We start from the raw sequence: 20,404 nt of genomic DNA, 5'->3' as shown, positions 1-20,404 counted from the left end.
TTGGTTTTAAGAGTTTCTTTTCCGTCAATGTATTTAACAGGCATCAAAGATGCATAAAAAACTTGGTGAATTTGCACTTGAAGGCTGAAAATGTACGCAGCACAGTATATTTCTCTACCTCCCGCACAGTAATGTACACACATTTTAAAATTATTCTTTAATTCTTAAAGTTTACAGTACATGCATACGCTAGCCACTGTGACGGATCATTAGATTCCATAAATTCTCAGATGCAGCCCGACTGGGACTCTGAAATGTCTCTTATATACTAGTTAATATTTGAATTTTGAATTTATTCTACAGATTTTCCTTGCATTAACCAGTTACCTTCCTTCACACATTTTCAGTCTACTTAGCACCACATTTACAACCTTTTCTGTTCTATTTCGTTGCTTTTCCATGATTTCTAATTTCTTGTTTGTTCAACTCTGTGGTCCAAACGTACCATTTCACAGAGATCTTTCTTAACTGCAGGTCAATGTTTCATATCGGTAACTTCTAGCTCCAAACCTATTTCTTCGGCTGTCCCAGCAGATCTCGGAAACTTACCTTCCTTATGTCATCTAATGTAATTTTGCATGTGGTAGCAGAAATCTTTGTTTCAATTCCGTTTCTTATTCCAATACGGTATCTACTTCTGTTCAAGGATTTTATATTTACTTTGTTTCTCCTTAGCGCAAAATATTTTAAATAGCCTCCTGACACCACTCAAGACAATCTAAAATCGTCAGAGGTCAGAAGGTCTACGCTGTCTTTAGCGCCTATTGCTACTGTAGCCCTCGCAACCATGTGGCTACAGATTCATTGTGTGTATAGATAGCGTCACACAGTTTGAAAACGTAAGCCGTGCGCCTGCTAGTAGTGTATCTGATTCCCATGCACATTTGTGCTTCTCATGATATTGTCATCTATTTGGTTCTATGCTTACTCCTTGCACGACGCTGACGCTACAAACTAAACCTGTTTGTGTCAACATTCAATTTCTGCTATTATCAACACTGATTTCTACTGTTCTGCTGTTCCATCAGCCAAGAAATATAGTCCTTAATTTGATATATATCACAAATGACACCATGAAAAGGATTTATGTAACAAGGAGCCAACGTTTGCAATAACTCAAAGCACTATAGTAATGTATGCAACTCTCAAATGGATGTAAGCGAATCGGTTTTTAATGCCTACCCTTTTTATTTTCCAGTAATGAGCATAAGCTACAACGCATTTTCGTTTGCAAAGCAATCATCATTTTTTTAAATTTTGAAACCATCGTCGATTATTTCTTATTTTGTGCTATTTCCATCTCTACTTAGTTATTACACCATATATCATGCATATTCTAGGGTTTTGTTTTTCCCTATAGTTTATCCCACCTAGTGTTTCATTTAGCACCAAGATTAATGCTTCTGTATAGTTTCGTAGATGCACCGTTAACCAGTACCTCCCCCGATAATAATTTCGACAGACTTCAATTACTGCTGAAATTTTCCCGTTTCACTTCCATGGAGTGTAAACCTTCAAGAGCTTCCCCCTCACTTCGGTAACCCTTTTTGACGCAAATAGGCTCTGTAAATGAAGACTGCACTTTTCACCAGGGCCAACCTATTGCTAGCATAAGGGGCAGTTAAATGGAAACTACACAGGTGGAAGAAAAGGAAGTAAACTGTTTATTATTTCAAAAGGAATCACCGTTACTGTTTATAAGCTTACCCCGCAGTGAAACAACACGGTCAATGCTTAAATGGAAAAATGTTTGCGGTTGCCTACGAAACCGTGAATGTATCCAGGAGTGTTTCTTTTCGTCCGAAGCAACCCGACCGCCATGAATCTCTTTCTTCAATGCTCTAAAAATACAGAAATTGCATCGGTAGAGATCGGGGCTGCATAGATGATGTATAAGGCTTCCCAACTATACTTCCGCAGCGAAGTCGAAACAACCTTGTGAACATGTGAGCGCGTATTATCGTGTCACAGAATGATGCGGTCCGCCAACCTTCGTGGACTACATGACACGCTTCAACTTTTCCCAAAGCGTCCACGTACTGCTGTGTGTCAGTTGCTGGTCCGTCTTCCAGAAAGCCAATGAACAGCGGCCTCTGACAATAAAAGAAAAACATCGTCATGAGTTTCTCGAAGCTGGCGTGCCTATCGTTTCGACTACACTGCAGAGGTTTCGCTGGAAAGCCCTTGCACATCCTCAATGCAGTCCCGCACTCTCCCATGCGATTCCCCATATTTCTGGAGCCCTGAAGAAAGACATTCGTGGCCGTCGATTTGCTTCGGACAAAGAGGTGTACACTGCGTACAATCATGGGCCCGTAGACAACTACAAACATTTTTCCGTGAGAGAATTGATCGTCTTGTCTCAAAGTGGGGAAAATATATTAACTGCTGTGGCGATTACTTTTGAAATAATAAACAGTTTTCTTCATTTTTCTGCTCTGTCGTTTTCATTTGACTTTCCCCTTATTGTTTCCTTGCTTCGGCTATCCAGTTTCTATGTTATTCCATAGACAGGAGATTTCTTTCTGACTACGATGTTCAGGAAATAGCTGATCTCTTACTACTTTATAACATTACCTTCTCTTAGCTTTTTTAATCTGTAACCAGTATGGTGCTGTCCATTCCGTTCAACACGTATTTCTGACTTTCTTTTTAATTTTGCAAACTGGCTACTCCTTCTGCAAAGTTTACCGTTTATTTCTGTTCCTATTGCGCTTTCACACCCCTTCGGATATTTTCATTCACACCCTGCATTGCCTCTTCGCCTTAACAGTACAGCTACAGCGGTAATAAGCTACAACTCCCTTGCAGCTTTCTGACTCTTGTTCTTTAGCTCCATTCCTCTCAGGATTGCACACATTTTATTCCACATTACGTTTCCAAGAGTTTCACCAGGTCCACAAATACTTAAAACGTAAATGGTTTTTTCGCGTTCTTTCCATTACAAACACGGTACTCTAATGGTTTTGTTTCTGAAAACGGACCAATTATTATAGCTTAGCACCACTTAAATTTTTTTGGTTTCTTCTGCATATTATCAGTAGTTTACATGATCTGCGTTCCAGAGTGATCAGTAGTAGCTCCTGCTTTCATCATCTCGTATGTTTCTCGATCATGCTTTTCTGAAAATGTGACGTAAAGTCTCAGGTTTCATCCGTTTTTGACACCAGTCTCAATAACCTTGTGATTTCTGTATCTCGCAGCGATCCGAGTATCTCTAAAGGTATGATAAGATACGTCCACTCTTCTGCTTTTTGACGGGGACATTTTTAATGAGACATCATATTGTCCGTGACGAAATGGCAGACCATTCTTCCTGAAGAACCGAAAATAGAGCAGGTTGGAAGTTGGAGTCTGGAGTGATGTCGACGTTCTAACTCATCTCATAGATGCTCCATTAGGCTCTGGGCAGGGAAGTCCATTTCAGAATTTTGTGTGTCCAAACCCATTGCTACACAGATGCCGATTTATGAAAAGCTGCATGGCGATACAATTATCGTCTCTAGTTTCCCACTGTAGGAAGTAAAAGTGTTCGTATTGAGCCGTGCACGGCTCGTGTTCATGCCATTTATTGCTTGCCATCTTCTGTGGCTGTACTGCCGCCTCGTTTTTTTATTCCATTTACTGGCGTCCCTAACTTCCTGCCTTACTTGCCCGTGAGCGGCAGCAGCAGCAGCTGCGTGTATCGGTAAGTGCACTGTCGTACTATCTCTGGAGCGACCGATAGTATTCCCGTGTCGTCGTGTGTCTGGATAGTCAGGGGGAGACGGGCCAGGAGTGCAGTCAGGAGCCAGCGGCAGTGAAGTCGGGGGCGGAGCGCTGGTGAGGCGTCGACAGCCAGTACTCGCCCGACCGCTGGCGACACACATGCATTGTCCGACGGAAGGAGATTTGGACGGGGACGACCGCTGTTTTTTTTTTTGTGGTTTTAGGGCGCAAAACTGCTATGGTCATTAGCGCCCGGTCCGTGACTTAGGAAACAGTAAAAACCGAAAATGGAAACCAGCAGCAATGGGAACGAAACTCAAAAAATTGGAGAAACTAAAAGCAGAAGGAAGGCTTAAAAATCCACTACAGAAAGGGGTTGGTTGTCCCCAAAAAAGCTTCAAATGACTGACGCCATTTCCCTGACACTAATAAACTCGGGAACGCGATTGGCCAAGCGCGTGTCATCTGCTAAAATTGATGATATATCAGGCGACAGCTGTAGACGGGCGCGTAACGGAGCAAAATAGGGGCACTCAGTTAAAAGGTGTCTTACCGTCCACAGCTGAGAGCAGTGGGGACAGAGTGGGGGAGGATCGCCGCTTAAAAGATGTCGATGGCTAAAAAGACAGTGCCCTATCCGGAGTCTAGTTGAAATTACCTCCTCCCGACGACGTGTTCGGGAGGAAGAGGTCCAAGCACAAGGAAGACCTTTCACGTCCCGCAATTTATTATGGGGAAGTGTCGACCAATGTGCGTGCCATAAAAGAACAACACGACGACATAAAACGCTCCGTAGATCGGCGAAGGGAATCGATTGAATAGCTGGCCGAAGAAGAGAGACTGCAGCCTTGGCCGCCATATCGGCCGCCTCATTTCCACAGATACCAACGTGTCCCGGGAGCCAGAGGAACGCCACCGAGACGCCCCCCAGGTGGAGCAAGCGCAGACAGTCCTGAATCCAGTGGACCAGAGGGTGGACAGGGTAAAGAGCTTGGAGACTGAGGAGAGAGCTGAGAGAATCTGAGCAGATAACATACTGTATCAGCTGATGGCGGCGGATGTAGTGGACAGCCTGGAGAACAGCGTAAAGCTCCGCAGTATAAGCCGAACACTGGTCGGGAAGCCGAAATTGATTTGAGGTGTCGCCAACAATATAGGCACTCCCTACACCTAACGATGTTTTCGAGCCATCAGTGTAAATAAACGTGGCTTCCTTCATTTGTGCACATAGAGCAGCAAATGCCCGACGATAAACAAGTGAAGGGGTACCATCCTTGGGAAATTGACAAAGGTCACGGAGCAGGCATATCCGGGGACGGAGCCAAGGCAGTGCTGTAACCCAAGTTGTCAAGAAGGTTTTAGGAAAGCGGAAGGAAAGAGAATGGAGCAGTTGACGGAAGCGGACTCCCGGTGGTAGTAGGGAGGAGGGGCGGCCTGCATACCCTACATCAAAGGAGGCGTCGAAAAAAATGTCATGGGCTGGATTAGCAGGCATGGAAGACAGATGGCTAGCATAACGACTCAGAAGGACTGCTCGCCGATTGGACAGCGGAGGTTCAAATGGCTCTGAGCACTATGGGACTCAACTGCTGAGGTCATTAGTCCCCTAGAACTTAGAACTACTTAAACCTAACTAACCTAAGGACATCACAAACATCCATGCCCGAGGCAGGATTCGAACCTGCGACCGTAGCGGTCCTGCGGTTCCAGACTGCAGCGCCTTTAACCGCACGGCCACTTCGGCCGGCGGACAGCGGAGGTTCAGCAGTCTCAGCATAAAGGCTTTGCACAGGGCTGGTGTAAAAAGCTCCAGACACTAAACGTAATCCACGGTGGTGGATAGAGTCGAGACGACGAAGAATAGACGGCCGAGCAGAGGAGTAAACTATGCTTCCATAGTCCAATTTCGAGCGCACTAAGGCGCGATAGAGGCGGAGAAGGACCACTCGGTCCGCTCCCCAGGAGGTACCATTCAGGACACGGAGGGTGTTGAGGGATCGCAGACAGCGAGCCGAAAGATCCCGCCCTGGGGCGGAGGAGCGAGAAGAATAGAGTGCATGTTGGAGTTCTCACATGGAGAAAACAGTATTATAGCTTTCGCGATTTTGAGAGAAGAAAGCAAGAGGTTGCACTTCCGCTGATCGTTTCTTCGGGAGAAATGCTGGCGGGTAATTTGAAGAGCTCGAAATCTCAGCAAAGTGTTTACCCAAGGAGTTAGAAATTGCGATGGGGTCCACTAAGATATCACGCGCGACAGTGAGCCCAGAGAGCGGGGAGAAACTAGGCGCGCCTGATAACCGTCGAAGCCGACTCCAAACTTCTGAGGAGGGAGTGAAGGTGTTAAATGAGCTAGTAAAGAACTTCCAGCTTGCCTTCTTGCTATCGCGGAAGACGCGACGGCATCGCGCCCGGAACTGCTTATAGCGGATACAGTTAACCAAAGTAGGATGGTGGCGGAAAACGCGAAGAGCACGTCGCCGCTCACGTATTGCGTCACGGCATGCCTCGTTCCACCAAGGAACTGGGGGGCGCCGGCGCAATTCGGAGGTGCGTGGTACTGAACGTTCCGCAGCTGTAAGAATAACGTCGGTAATATGTGTGACCTCATCGTCGACGCTAGGAAAGTGACGGTCATCGAATGTCGCTAGAGACGAAAAAAGTGTCCAATCGGCTTGGGCAAACTTCCAGCGTCGCGGGCGCATGTATGGCAGTTGAGGCTGCAGTCTAAGGACGCATGGAAAGTGGTCACTTGAGTGTGTATCATCAAGGGCGAACCATTCGAAGCGCCGAGCTAGCGGAACAGTACCGACCGAAAGGTCCAAATGAGATAAATTTGTCGTGGAGGCAGACAAAAATGTAGGGACCCCAGTGTTGAGGCAAACTAGATCCGCTTGGTAGAAGACGTCTAGCAATAGTGAGCCACGTGGACAAGGATGTGGAGATCCCCAAAGCGGGTGGTGGGCATTGAAGTCCCCAACCAGCAAATAGGGGGGTGGAAGCTGACCAAGAAGATGAAGGAGATCAGCTCGTGCCATTGGTGTGGACGATGGAATGTATACAGTACAAAGAGAAAAGGTATATCCAGAAAGGGAAAGACGGACAGCGACAGCTTGGAAGGAAGTGTTTAAGGGGATTGGCTGATAATGGAGAGTATCATGGAGAAGAATCATGAGTCCTCCATGGGCTGGAGTGCCTTCGACAGAGGGGAGATCAAATCGGATGGACTGAAAATGGGGGAGAACAAAGCGGTCATGGGGACGCAGCTTTGTTTCCTCAAGACAGAAGATGACCGGCGAGTAGGATCGTAAGAGGATCGACAATTCATCCCGATTGGCTCGAATGCCACGGATATTCCAGTGGATAATGGACATAGGGTGAACAGAAAATGGAGGAATGTGACCAAGGTTGCTGTCAACTCAACGACTGCTCAGAGCTTGCGACCGACAGCATGGAATGGCATTCAGCCGAAGGCAGAAGATCCTGATCCATAGGTTTTTCAGGAGCAGCTCCTGCCACCAGAGATCGGCCGGTTGGTCGGCCGCCAGCAGTGCGCCTCGGCGACACAGAAGACGGCCGAGGGCGGTTTCCGCCAGGTGGTGCTGTAGATGGGACACGCCTTGGCGGAGAAGGAGATGAACTGGGTTTCTTATTAGCCTTCTTGCAAATATGATGTTTAGATGAAGGAGGAACCGATGGTTGTGAAGTTGAGGTACGTAAAAAATGCTCTTTTTTCGAAGTCTTGGTGTCTGACTTTTGGGCTCGAGATTTAGCAGAACCTGATGAAGGGTGAGCCATAGAGTGGGCAGGCAAAAGTGGTGAGGTTGAATGGGCGATCTTTGCGCTGGCCGATCTGACGACCGTGGCACTAAAGGTGAGGTCGCAAGTCTGCATGGCTGCCTCCTTTGTTGGCCGAGGAGAAGCAAGGACAGTGCTGTATTTTCCTGTCTGAGGCACGGTGGGCTGTCGACTGGCGAATTTCACTCTGATTTCCTGGATGAGCTTTTCGTCTTTAAAAATGGGCAATCTCGAGAGGAAGCAGCGTGGTCACCCATACAGTTGATGCAGCGAGGGGATGGAGGTGGACAAGCACCCTCATGGGCATCCTTGCCACACGTAACACATTTGGCCGGATTGGAACAGGACTGGCTGGTGTAATTGAACCGCTGACACCGATAGCTACGTGTAGGGTTTGGGACGTAAGGGCGAACGAAAATTATCTCATAGCCTGCTTTGATATTCGATGGGAGTTGAACTTTGTCAAATGTCAAGAAGACAGTGCGGGTTGGAATGATGTTCGTGTCAACCCTTTTCATAACTCTATGAACAGCTGTTATGCCCTGGTCAGACAGGTAGTGCTGAATTTCTTCGTCAGACAATCCATAGAGGCAGCGTGTATAAACGACTTCATGCGAGGAATTTAAAGTGCGGTGTGCTTCAACCCGGACAGGGAAGGAGTGGAGCAGTGAAGTACGCAGCAATTTTTGTGCCTGGAGGGCACTGACTGTTTCTAACAACAAGGTGCCATTCCGTAATCTGGAACAAGACTTTACAGGACCTGCAAGTGCGTCGACACATTTCTGAATAATGAAAGGGTTGACCGTGGAGAAGTCGTGACCTTTGTCAGACCGAGAAACAACAAGGAACTGTGGCAACAATGGAAGAACTGTCTGTGATTGCGACTCAGTGAACTTACGCTTGTGAGCAGACATAGTGGTAGGTGACGAAATCATTGCGGAAGTATCCCCCATGATTACCGGCGTCTCCAATGGCGCGCTCCTCCCTTGTGGGGGCCCTCTCTGAGGGGACTTCCGCCTTAGGTGATTGTTCACACCTCAGGTCACACCTCCCGACAAACGGACGGAGGGACCAATCGCCACTTTAGGAAGGTATCAGCTCGGGTAATTACCCCTCCCTGGGCCTGGCCATTACCAGGGGGTACGTACGTGTCCTACCTGTCTACCCGTGGTGGGGAATTACGCGTTATCCCGTCACCGTCTACGCACAAAAATGCGTGGGTCGGCCTTCAGACACGCACAGGGAGGAAGAAAGAGAAAGGGAAAAACAAAGAAAGGGAAAGGAAAGAAGAGAGGTCACAAACGCCACAGCAGAGAAGAGGGTAAAGAGAAGAGGTAAGAAAAAGAGAAGGACAAAGGAAGGATGAAGACATACAAGCAGAGAAGGTGAAGAATGCGTTACATTTACAAGCGTCCATCTCCGGACGTAGGCACAAACCATACTCCCAGAGGGGGAGAAAGGGAAGGAAAGAACTAGTGGTGAGGGGAGGGGGGGCGAAGATGGGGGATAGGGATGGATGCGGAAAAGGAAGGTATGCAGCCCGGAAAGGGAGGAGGGCCACATTAGCTCGGGGTCCCGTGCTCGCTACGCACGTATCCACAAAAGAGTTGTGGACCCCCTGGGGGGGACTGCTGGTTAGTCGTTCGGTCGGTCGTCTCATTGGGCGACATGTAACTGGCTCTCTGACTGTTTCTGGGCCCCTTCAATTGGTCATCTTGCCGGACTTGTGTCAGTCCTTTCCTGGTGCAGGGATGTCGGGTAGCCAGTGGGCGTGTTTCCTCTGCATGGTTGGCTCAGAGCCAATATTTCCGTCGTCATGTGTTTGGAGTTCAGTTGGGAGCTCAGTCGAGACGCAGAAGTCGGTTGGAGACGGACCAGCACTGCAGTCGGGATGCAGCTGGTATGAAGTTGGGGCTGGAGCGCCAGTGAGGCAAGGACAGCCAGTGTTCGCTGACTGCTGGCGACACACATGTACTGTGCAACAGAGGGAGATTGGAGCGGGACGACCGTTGGTTGGTCGTTCGGTTGGCGGTCTCATCGGCCGACGTATATTTGGTCCTTTCACCATATCCGGGCCTGTACAGTTGGTCGGTTGGCGTGGAGCAGCGAGGAAATCTCTGCGGTGCGTAGTTTGGCTGGGCCCGCTGGCGGCCTGTATGCAGTATCAGAGTGTATGGTGCTGTTCCCATTGCTACGAGGTTCGTGGCTCACCGATTCTGAACATGAAAGTTGAGTTTTGACTTACCTACTAGCAAATCACGACTGTTCACATTGTGTCGTTTGGAGATCGTTGTCGGATACTGGGGTATTCCCGCGAGCAACAACGTGTGTTTCCAAGTTGGCAAATTTTAGCCACCCTCCAGTGGAGTTCAACTGTACTTGGTTATTTGAATTGAAGTGCGCCAGTGGAATCTTCTGCCTTGTGGCCGTTAACGTTCCGGTTACTTGCCCTGGCCATTGATGTAAATTCAGGCGATGTGTTTTCCTCACCGTGTTGTCACTGTCCAGCACGGTGTGTAGTTTGACAGCTCAATGTATAATTGGTTGTGGGTGCCAATACCTTCTACGTGGTTCCACTGAACTCGCTGTTGTGTGCTGGTCAGCCGAAGTAGAGGTTAGCTTGTCGGTGGGTCCGTTGACTGTCTGTCAGTTGGGTTGTCGTTGGTTCGACAATGGTTGGGCCGACTGCCTGTCTCACTTAAGCGAGCATCAGTGTTTGAATTTCAGGCCGATCTTCGGAACTTCTGAGCGTCTTTGGGTGTACTGCCTTTCCTTGCTTGTTCTTGTTGTTTGTACTTATATGGCTTCTAGCCGATTTTTGGATTAAGTTGTTTTGCTCTCAAAGTGTCAGATTCCTTCGGTCTTCAGCCGATTTTAAATTAAAGTTGTTCTGCTCTTAAGGTGTTGGATGGTTTGGGGGCCCTCAGGCTAATTTTTCTTGGTTCTTGTAATATTTGATCAAATAAAAGGTTGTTCGTTTGAGTGTAACTGACAGCCGCCTATTTTGACCCCTTTCCTAGACTTAAACTACGTGTCCTGTCCTACGGGTTTAGCAGGGCGGCTCACGTATCATTCCGCATTTACCGTTTTGTTAAGGACAATGAGGAAACCACACCCTAACTACGAAAAACATCCCAAAATCGTAAAACAGGGTCCTCTGTACTACAATTTTGGCACTACACACTTAGGCAGCTAACGTTCCCCAGGAAGCCACCAAACCCAAACCCTTCCATCGTATTGTCACGGAGTGTAGCATGATTAATGACTCCGAATTACTCGTTCCCGGCCACCCATCGTCGAGCTGACTACAAAAATTTGTGGCTCATGAGGAGCTTCTCGACAATTGTAGACCATTCGTTTTAACTCCGCACGCACAATCAATGTGCTAAATGGGCTACCGGTAGCACTCTAGAACTCACGAGTGGTACCTTCTGCTGACATTATGCGACTTTTTACAACCATCCTCCAGAATCCTCCACAATGATCGACCGTCCTCGTATGTCAGTACATGAGGTCTGTCTGGTTTTCGTTTGCTCATTTCCACTTCTCAAGCACATCACCAGATTTAGAAGAGTCACTGGTGGTTTTTGTACTTGGGTGGCATCCAATTACATGTCCATGTTCGAAGTGACCGAGTTCTTCTGGCTCGTTCCGATATTACTGCGTCTCTGTCGGCAACTCAATACCCTCCGCTCATTTTATACTTCTTAATCCGGTTATAGTGAAATCTAGTGATCAATTGCGCATTATATAGGGCTTTACCGAAACTTCTGATAATGGTGTACTTCCAGCATATCGACTTCTTTCACCTCTCCTATGACCCCTTGGGACAAGTTCTCCATCGTAAACACATTTTATTTACAGTGTGCTCCATGTACGGTACAAGCGCTGCGTCTGGTGTGCGCTAACCAGTACCGGGGAGAAAAGCTGCAGTCTATCCTTCTGGCTTTTATAGATGGCGCACCGGCGTTAGCAGAAATAGTCGATCTATGTGCTATAATGCGTCGACTGCCTAACTGCGATATCCTTTCTCGAGGTCAGTACTGCAAATGAATACTGAATTCTCTGCATGAAGAACAGCTTTCAGGTCGACTGACCTTTACTCTTGACGAAGCAAGGCTGCGCTTATCAGGATACATAAACTGGAGAACAATTGACGCTGGAGTTCCAAAAATCCTTATCAGTTAAATCAGGATTCTCTAGATGAGGTGAATACAGTAGTGTGGTGTGCAGGTAAGGCAGCAGGAATTATGAGTCTCCTGTTTTGCCATCCGACTATAAATTCTGTTACGTGTGTGAACAATACTCAACACTCTCCTCTCAGAGAACATCTGACGAAACGACCTGCGGTTCATTAACGCTGGGAAGTACAAGAGCACGCACAACCAATCTGTCTATGGCAGCATTACAATCATGGTCCCTATGATGAATAACACATGGTAATTTTCAGAACACCAGAGTCGTTTGTTCTGTACTTTCACGCCTTTCGATGAATCAGAAAAAAAAGCATTTCAGGACCAATATCTCCATCATGAACGGTCTGCACCATCCAACTGTAATGCCGACGCCGAACAACAGTGTCTAAATTGCTCAGTACACCCCCTCTAATTTGTAAATTTTCGGTATGAGTTTGTGCTAGCCTTTGCAACTGACACCAACCTGAAATGCTAAACGGCGCAACAATTTTAATGTTAAAAAATGTATAGGCTCAACCATTTGTTTATAGTGTTAAGGACTATAAACAAGTGGTTGAGCCTATATATTTTTTAACATTGGCATTCACAACCACGACCTCTCATCCAGTATGGATAAAATCAAAGGCGCAGCAATTTTTTCGCACTTCTTGGAAGGCCGCCTGTAACTAGTCTAGTTTGGCTGAAGCCGTCGCGCCATAGCGCCATTACCGGGCTGGGGCGTGCCTGGCGATGGGAGACCGTTTTTCCGTATCGGCTGCCGCGCTGCATCTGTCGTCGCGCCTGCAGCGTACTTTAGGGGAAAAAAATGGCTCTATGCACTGTGGGACTTAACATCTGAGGTCATCAGTCCCCTAGACTTAGAGCTACTTAAACCTAACTAACCTAAGGACATCACACACATCCATGCCCGAGACAGGATTCGAACCTGCGACCGTAGCAGCAGCGCGGTTCCGGACTGAAGCACCTACAACCGCTCGGTCACTGCTGCCGGCCGTACTTTAGGCACCTTGTCTCTCTCTCTCTCTCATCTGTTCTTCCTCTGCCATTAACTGATTATCCCCTTCCTCTCCTCGTAGGCGCGGAAGGGACCACTGCACCAGGCAAAATTTACCTACGGTCATCTTTCACTTTCTTTACGTATCCCATCCACTCTTATAAGGCTTCTATTTTTATTCCTATGCAACCTGTACTGCCCGCTTAGTACGCAGCCTGACAAAGAAACTCAAGCGTCAGAAGGGGAGGAGAGAACGGAAGTTCGCGGACTGAGAATGATGCGATGTCGTTCGAGTGATTACGAAATGGAGTCAAATTTGCAAAGAGCTTCACTTTATTAATCAACTTCTCAGTATGACGTTGCACCCACTCTGCTCTTGATACATGCACTGATTCGGTTCAGACGGTTTGTCATGAAACTGTTGTATCCTCTACTGTAAGTGGTCCTTGGTATCCTGAATTCTGCCGCTGGGACCGACTCCCGATCTGGTCCCACACATCTTGCATCGGGGCTGATATGGGGATCTTGCTGGCCACCGATAGCACCTCAACGTTAAGCAGCGCTATTTATATTGTATCTATAATCATTCTCCTGAAAATAGCCAACATGAAGGACGACAGCTCACGTGAAGCAACACACACAGGCGCACGAGAGAGCTCAACTGCCGCAGGTACAGAGTACTGGGGCGTCAACACTGGCGGGGCTAGCAACCAGGAAAACAATGCCACGACACAGCTGCCGCCTGGTTTTCCATTCGCCTATTTCCACCAATCACAAGCAGTAACGCAAACACCAATGAAAACGTCGGGTTTCCACCAATGAAAAGAAATAATAAAAACACCAATAAAGACTTATGAGCATCCCTCCCCTTCATCCTTAACAGCCTATCGGAATTAGATAACAGCCACGTCTGCAGGTATATAAGAAACGAAGATTTCTCATCCAGCAATAAACAAAAACACCATGAAGAAGATCACTTGCAGCAGGGACTGAAACGTCGGTAGTTTTATATATATTAACAATGCGGTCACAAACGCGGAAAAATTTTATTGAATGTGACAAAGGCCGCGGAAGCCTACGTTTATAAAATGTGAACAGTTCATAGATAATACGCGCTATGTGTGACCAATCGCTGCCTGGCTGAAAGATGGCACAGCGATAAGACATCACGTCGGGTGTTCGTGACGTACCATTGTGGTGCCATAGCTTCCAGAATCCGTGACATGAAGTCATACCCGATGGCTCCCGATACCACGACGCCAAGAGGAATACACTGATGCCTCTCCAAAAAATATTGGAAGAATGGGAACTCTTCCAAGACCGTCGCCACATTCGCCGAGGTAGTTCTTCTGAAATAGTCCACAACTATGATTTATCACCAAAAACAGTGAACGCCGTTCATCGCCATTCCACACTTCCCAGTCGAAACGCTGCTGTTTCTGTTGTAGTGTTAATTGCATCGCCGGGTGGGTCTATAATTTCCTAGTTCGGCTGCTGCTACTCTCTGACCAATGTTGCAGGATGACAATGTGGGAAGGAGAGCTTTACTTGTTCCCGGATGACAGGCGCAGATGAGACGGGATTACGAAGTGCTTGGTGCATAACATGGCGATCCTCCCTTGTGGTGGTCAGACGTCGTTGCGGCAGCCTTGACGACGAGGATGTCTGCCTTCACGTTCCCGTGCGGTCCTGCATCGGGCCACTGTCACATTCAAATGCCCCCATAAATCTGGATATTATACGATTCGTCCATCCGGGCAAATGGACACTGACAATGAGGCCCATTTCGAAGTGTGTCAGACGCTGATAACGCTAACAACAGTACACGGCATCTCCGTGCCCTCCACAGTCATCACTAACATCTGACCCATACACGCCGTTATATAACCTACCAGGCCTGGTCGCAAAGTTAAACGCAAGAAATACTAATAAACTCTAGCGACTCTTCTATCTATCACAGAGAATTTCAACTCTAAGACTGCTGTGTACGTGTATTAAATAACGTTAACAGCCGACCATGTCTTTTGGGTGCTTCTTTTTTTCTCAGTCAGTGTTCATTTCTCCCAGCATTTATTTTCTTCATTCATCGACAAGCTGTAGTACTTCCTAAGTTACCCGTGCCTTTTATGCCAATGTTACTGCTATGCCTCGTAATTACTGTCGATGGGTAGCCCCAATGCTGTTCTATACGTTCTCTCTTTCCTAGCGGTTAAACTGTCGTATGGGAATAGCTGCTTTTCGTGATTTGACAGATTTATTGTAAGTTGTATGATCTAAGAGCCCTCCTGTCAGCAGTCATCGGTTAATCTAAGGTAGAGGCTTGTGCCATTTGTCTTTGAATCGTGTAAGATTGATTATTTGTGTTACGGTAATTTTATTGTATTTTAAATGTTTGCATGGGTTACTTTCTTAGGCTGAGATTTTAGATAGTCCCAATATCAATGTAAACATGGGCGGAAAACGACCTGTAAACCATCCTCAGGCTGGCATATATACCAGGCCACAAATAGTTGATCCACCACATGGGTCTGATTCAGGTCTGGCCCTCCTACCTGTTTCGAAAGCTATGGAGCTGCGCCTTAAGGGGAGACGTTGATGAAAAATATGTACTATTTCGAAATGCACCAAATCCACAGTTTTGGAGATATGACAATGAAATTTCGTACCACGCTTTACATGAAAGTAACACATTTACATATAAAATCCTTTGATTATATATATTCAACTTATTTTTTGAATGAAATTTTAACTTTTATTTTCACAAAATAATGTATGTTCCTTTTTCTCAGAATGTATTCAAGAGATTTCTACAAAAATTTCTCTGTTTCATCCCTTTATATGCTGTAAGCTTCTCTCATGAGGTTTTTCGAAAAGGTCAAATAAGAGAATTTTTATAGTTCCACAGGTACAATTTTAAATTCATTCAAAATTCCAAGCACTTTGCCCCATATCTCAGCTTGCAATCAGAATTTCAAAATTTCCTCTTGAGACAACGTTTATTAAGTTCACAGAAATATGTGTACAAAATGTCATAATTCTAGCTTTCATAGAATCTGAGGAAATGGTACATAAACTTTAAAGAACAGACTTTTCAGGAAACGCAATTTAAAGTTCAACCTAACTTTTTTCATTACGTCACTTCTTCAGAAGGCACCACATTTGTACACTGGGTCGTCTTTCCCTTTAAGGCTTCTCTTCTGGTTTCTTGTTGTCTGTCTTCTTTCCTTTACCAGGACTTCAACTGACATTTCAGCTGCAGAGACACGCTATAAATCTATTTTTCTCAGGATGTCTTGAGTAAAATTTCCTATCTTGAAGCCCATTCTTTCTAATACCTTCATCCTCCCGATGTTCCCATCATTAAATACAATCAGTGCATCATAAGTTACAATTCTGACAACTGTAGCAGATGCAAATGTGTTTTTAGGGCATCATTTCCATATGAGTGAATTTAGAGACTCATTTTGATATTGGGTTTTGCCATAAACACACAGCATGTATCACGGCGTTCTAGATGTATCCCGCACACGTTTGGTTGAAAGTAATACGCAGAATCGTTGTTCACTCAAATGGTACTGAAGTGCTGCTTCAAAACGTGGGCGTGGCAGGGAGGCCGCGTCACACTTTTAATTAATTTTCAGGCACTTCGGATGCGATTTCAACATTGACACTTTGGGGACTTATTGTCTATGAGTTGTACTAAAAAATAAAAAATAAACCGAAAATTGACATTTCTGGTCAATTTTATCAACGTCCCTCCTTAAGCTACACGAGGAGGTATGTTCTGTTTGGCCACGGTAAGTTGACCGTTCGGGCGGTAGCAGTCGGTATGGCAGGCAGTGTACGTTTTCTCCTTATTACGACTGCCGAGGGGGAGAAGCGGTATTGGAAAGATAGCGTCACCTCCTTCCCGCAGTGCTGGCACCACTACACACGTGGAAATAATGGCGGCTCTCGGAGACAAATGAGAAACTCCTGCTACCGACGATTTTCTCCGCAGCAGTAAAAAGCCTCAGCTTATAACTCCCAAATATAATATCCAGTTTCATCAACGTGATCACGGCCAGTGTTCGACTACAACGCGCAATGACCACTCACAGACGGTAGGGGGCAGTTCTGACAATGGAAGGTACATAAAGCATGTCCGGGGGTACACAGAAAAAAAAAAAATGTGTGTGAAATCTTATGGGACTTAACTGCTTAGGGTCATCAGTCCCTAAGCTTACACACTGCTTAACCTAAATTATCCTAAGGACAAACACACACACACATGCCCGAGGGAGGACTGGAACATCCGCCGGAACCAGCCGCACAGTCCATGACAGCAGCGCCTGAGACAGCTCGGCTAATCCCGCGCGGCTACGCAGAAAACAGCGCAGTTATTGTAATGCGGAAACGGAGCGATTTATCTGTCATCCAAACGGGTATGCTCATAGGCTTTTGGGTCAGGGGTCGAGGCATTTGCAAAACGACTATGTTTCTGAACTTGCCATATGCGCCCGTGGTTGAATTACTCCATGCCAAAATGGCGCTATGAAGAACCGGCGCCGAGGCAGCTGTAGTGCACCATGGGCCACAGATCACAGGGGCGAACGACGGCTGTCGAGATGTGGAACGGCGAATAGACGCGCAACTGTTGGGAAACTGACTAGCCAAATGAACCAAAGATTACCAACAGTATCACCTCAACGACCGTTCAGGGAAGTTTGCTGCATAGGGGCCTCCGCAGCAGGCACCTGGTTCATATATCTACGCTGAACGCTGTTCATCGACGATCACCGCAACTGGCTGGCTGTGGGCAAGTAGCGTTTGCAAATGAATCAAGTTTTAAGCTCCATCTAACAGAAGGCTGTTGGTGTGCACAGCATGGAGCGTCTGAAACCAAACGCGCTGCGAAAACCGTCGGAAGGGTTCAGGCCGGAGAAGTGAGCGTTGTAGTCCCGGGAATGTTTTCGTGGTATCGCCTGAGTAATCTCGTCATTCCGGAAGGTACAATGGATCAACGCAAGTACGCATCTGCCCATGGAAACCATATCCATCCCTAAATGCACTACGTTTTCCCTCAGGTCGATTGCACCTACCGTCAACACAATGCAACGTGTCTACACAGCTCGCAACGTAAGTGCGTGGTTCGTGGAGAACCAGGATAAGGTTACCATACTTCTCTGGCCACGGCGCTGGAGTCGAAATGGCTCCATATTCCTGCCGGTACCTTCCAGAACCTCACTGGCTCTGTTTCCGCATGGGTCGCAGTAGTCCGCTCTGCAAAAGGTGGTTTATTGAACCTTTTGACAGTGGTCACATTAGTGTACTGTACAGCGTACCACACTAGACTTCGAAAAATTTTTTCCGTAAATTTTTCATCTATCACTTCGACGTGTACTCATTTTGACCCTACTCCTTGAATTTAAACCGTATGACGTAGCGCAGGAGTAAGATACCGGACCGTATGCAGGAGAACAGTTCATTAAATTGGAAAAATCTGGAAATTTGTGGTAAGGTCTTATGGGACCAAACTGCTGGGGTGATCGATCCCTAAGCCAATGCAGTACTTAATGCTATGGACAAAACACATACCCATGCCCGAGGGAGGACTCGAACCTCCGACGGGGGGAGCCACACGGACCGTGACAAGACGCCTCAGACCGCGAGGCTACCACGCGCGGCCATGTTTAAATCCTCCTCCGGCCACCCAGATTTGTGCTTTACATGATTTTTCCTATGTAACTGAAGATGAACTCCGAGATGATTTCTTTGGAACCACAAACTCAGTTTCGCTCCCCATTCGCCTGTAACAATCACATAGTCTGTGGGACGTTTAACCACTAACCTTTCTTACCTTGAAACTTCCTGGCAGATTAAAACTGTGAGCCGGACCGAGACTCGAACTCGGGAGACTCGGAAGGTAGGAGACGAGGTACTGGCAGAAGTAAAGCTGTGAGTACGGGGCGTGAGTCGTGCTTGGGTAGCTCAGGTGATAGAGCACTTGCCCGCGAAAGGCAGGTCCCGAGTTCGAGTCTCGGTCCGGCACACAGTTTTAATCTGCCAGGAAGTTTCATATCAGCGCACACTCCGCTGCAGAGTGAAAATCTCATTCTTTCTTACCTTTCTTGTATTTCGGCACTGCATCCTTGTCGGCCGCGAGTTTTCGTTCTTAAGAGTTGGATTTCTCGATGCTGCAAATTATCGGTCTGCCTCCTTACAGTTGTCCCCCTGCCCTTATGGAACGTCTTATCCGACTTCGCTGGGGCATTAATTAACGCTAATCCTGCTCCTCTCGCGGCACCGCTGACGGGAGTACACTCGGGGCGAAACTGCGCGGCGGAGTTTACGCGCTACGCGCATGCGCACCAAGGGTAGGCGGGCCCGAGGACGCGAGTGAATGGGGCGGGCAGCCAGTGCGTCGCGACGTGGGACTCGGGACGGTCGGTCTCCTGCTGCTGGGTCGCTCGCAACTCCTCGCCCCCTCGCGGACCGCGCCGCCGCACGCCGGTGAGTACACGCTCTGCCACCTGCTTGCCATTTAAGTGTTTCTCAGTCCCTGACGTTTCGCAGTGGCGTCATCAAAAGGGTTGACATTACATAGCGAGCTCCCGAGATGCAAGTTACGGAGCAAACGTGAATTGCTAGTACGCAAAGTATTCACTGTGTTGCAACATCAAACTTCTGTGTGTCAATCCCGCAGTATCATTCGTCACACCATGACAATTTATACCTTGTAGGACTGCGATGATCTCACCCAGTGCGGATATATAATGACTGCATTTTCGGTATTGCGACTGAAAGTTCACTAATAATGTAGCGACATCCATGGTCTGTGATGTGCGATACGCGTTAGTTTCCGTTCGAATCGGTAGCGATAAAGGTTCCTTACCACAGTGTTAGTTTCAGGATCATTTTCTTGAATAAGCCTTATTTATCTATGAGGAGTATTAATTTGATTAAAAATGTAGTGGTGCCATAGGAAAAAATACCTGTTTTGTGCAGAAATCAGCTGGCTCTTAATGTAGAGACTCGCAGATTTGTTCACTTTATGCTAGCCGAATTAGACTAAACGATTAGTCGGTCACATCATACATAGGTCACTCATATGAAACAAACGCCTGACGCCATAGTTTGGTTCGACTGTAAAGGCTCACATACCAAGTGACGGGTCTTGATTTGTTGGGATAGGGGGCAGTCAAGAAAAAGTGAGACAAATGGCAAAAAAGTGAGTAAACTTTTTCTTACTTCAAAGGCAATCGCCATAACGTTAATACATTTATCCAACTACGAGACTATACGGCCAGTGCGTTCATGGTAAGATGTTTGTGGTTGCCTACGGAACCATGACTGTCCTCAGGTGAGTACCTCTTAGTTCAAAGTAAATCGACAGCCATTGAAAAAAAAAAAAGTCGCATTTTTCGAGTACCCTGCAGACGATTTCGTTTGACTGCCCTTCATAATAAAGAACATATGCAGTTTATCTAAGAAACACGTTACTTACGGAACGCTTCTACGGTCCGTACTAAAATATCAAGTTTTGTACGATACATGAGAGAGGATTTACAGAGAATAAAGAAGAGCACGTTATTACAGGATTTTTTGCCTTGAGGCTGAGCTGAAAATAAATTCTGCAAAATTATGAATGAAAATTTCCTAAGGAATATGCTTGCTTTCTCATGAGATGTTAATCCGACAATTACTGTACCCAATTTTTAGGGAAGAATTT

General features: G+C 46.8%; 1 long non-coding RNA gene across 1 annotated transcript in view; it reads left to right on the top strand.

Annotated features, from left to right (window-relative positions):
* The first annotated feature begins 19,102 nt into the window (after positions 1 to 19,102).
* The window catches only part of LOC124595547, a 447,507-nt gene continuing 446,205 nt past the window's right edge, over positions 19,103 to 20,404 (top strand). Inside the window, exon 1 of the long non-coding RNA XR_006978222.1 lies at positions 19,103 to 19,185. This is a non-coding gene — a long non-coding RNA (uncharacterized LOC124595547). The remainder of the gene's footprint in view (positions 19,186 to 20,404) is intronic.

Source organism: Schistocerca americana, chromosome 2 (genome assembly GCF_021461395.2).
Source record: "Schistocerca americana isolate TAMUIC-IGC-003095 chromosome 2, iqSchAmer2.1, whole genome shotgun sequence".
In the NCBI taxonomy this organism is placed as follows: Eukaryota; Metazoa; Arthropoda; class Insecta; order Orthoptera; family Acrididae; genus Schistocerca; species Schistocerca americana.
This window is presented reverse-complemented; position numbering and strand designations above follow the sequence as displayed.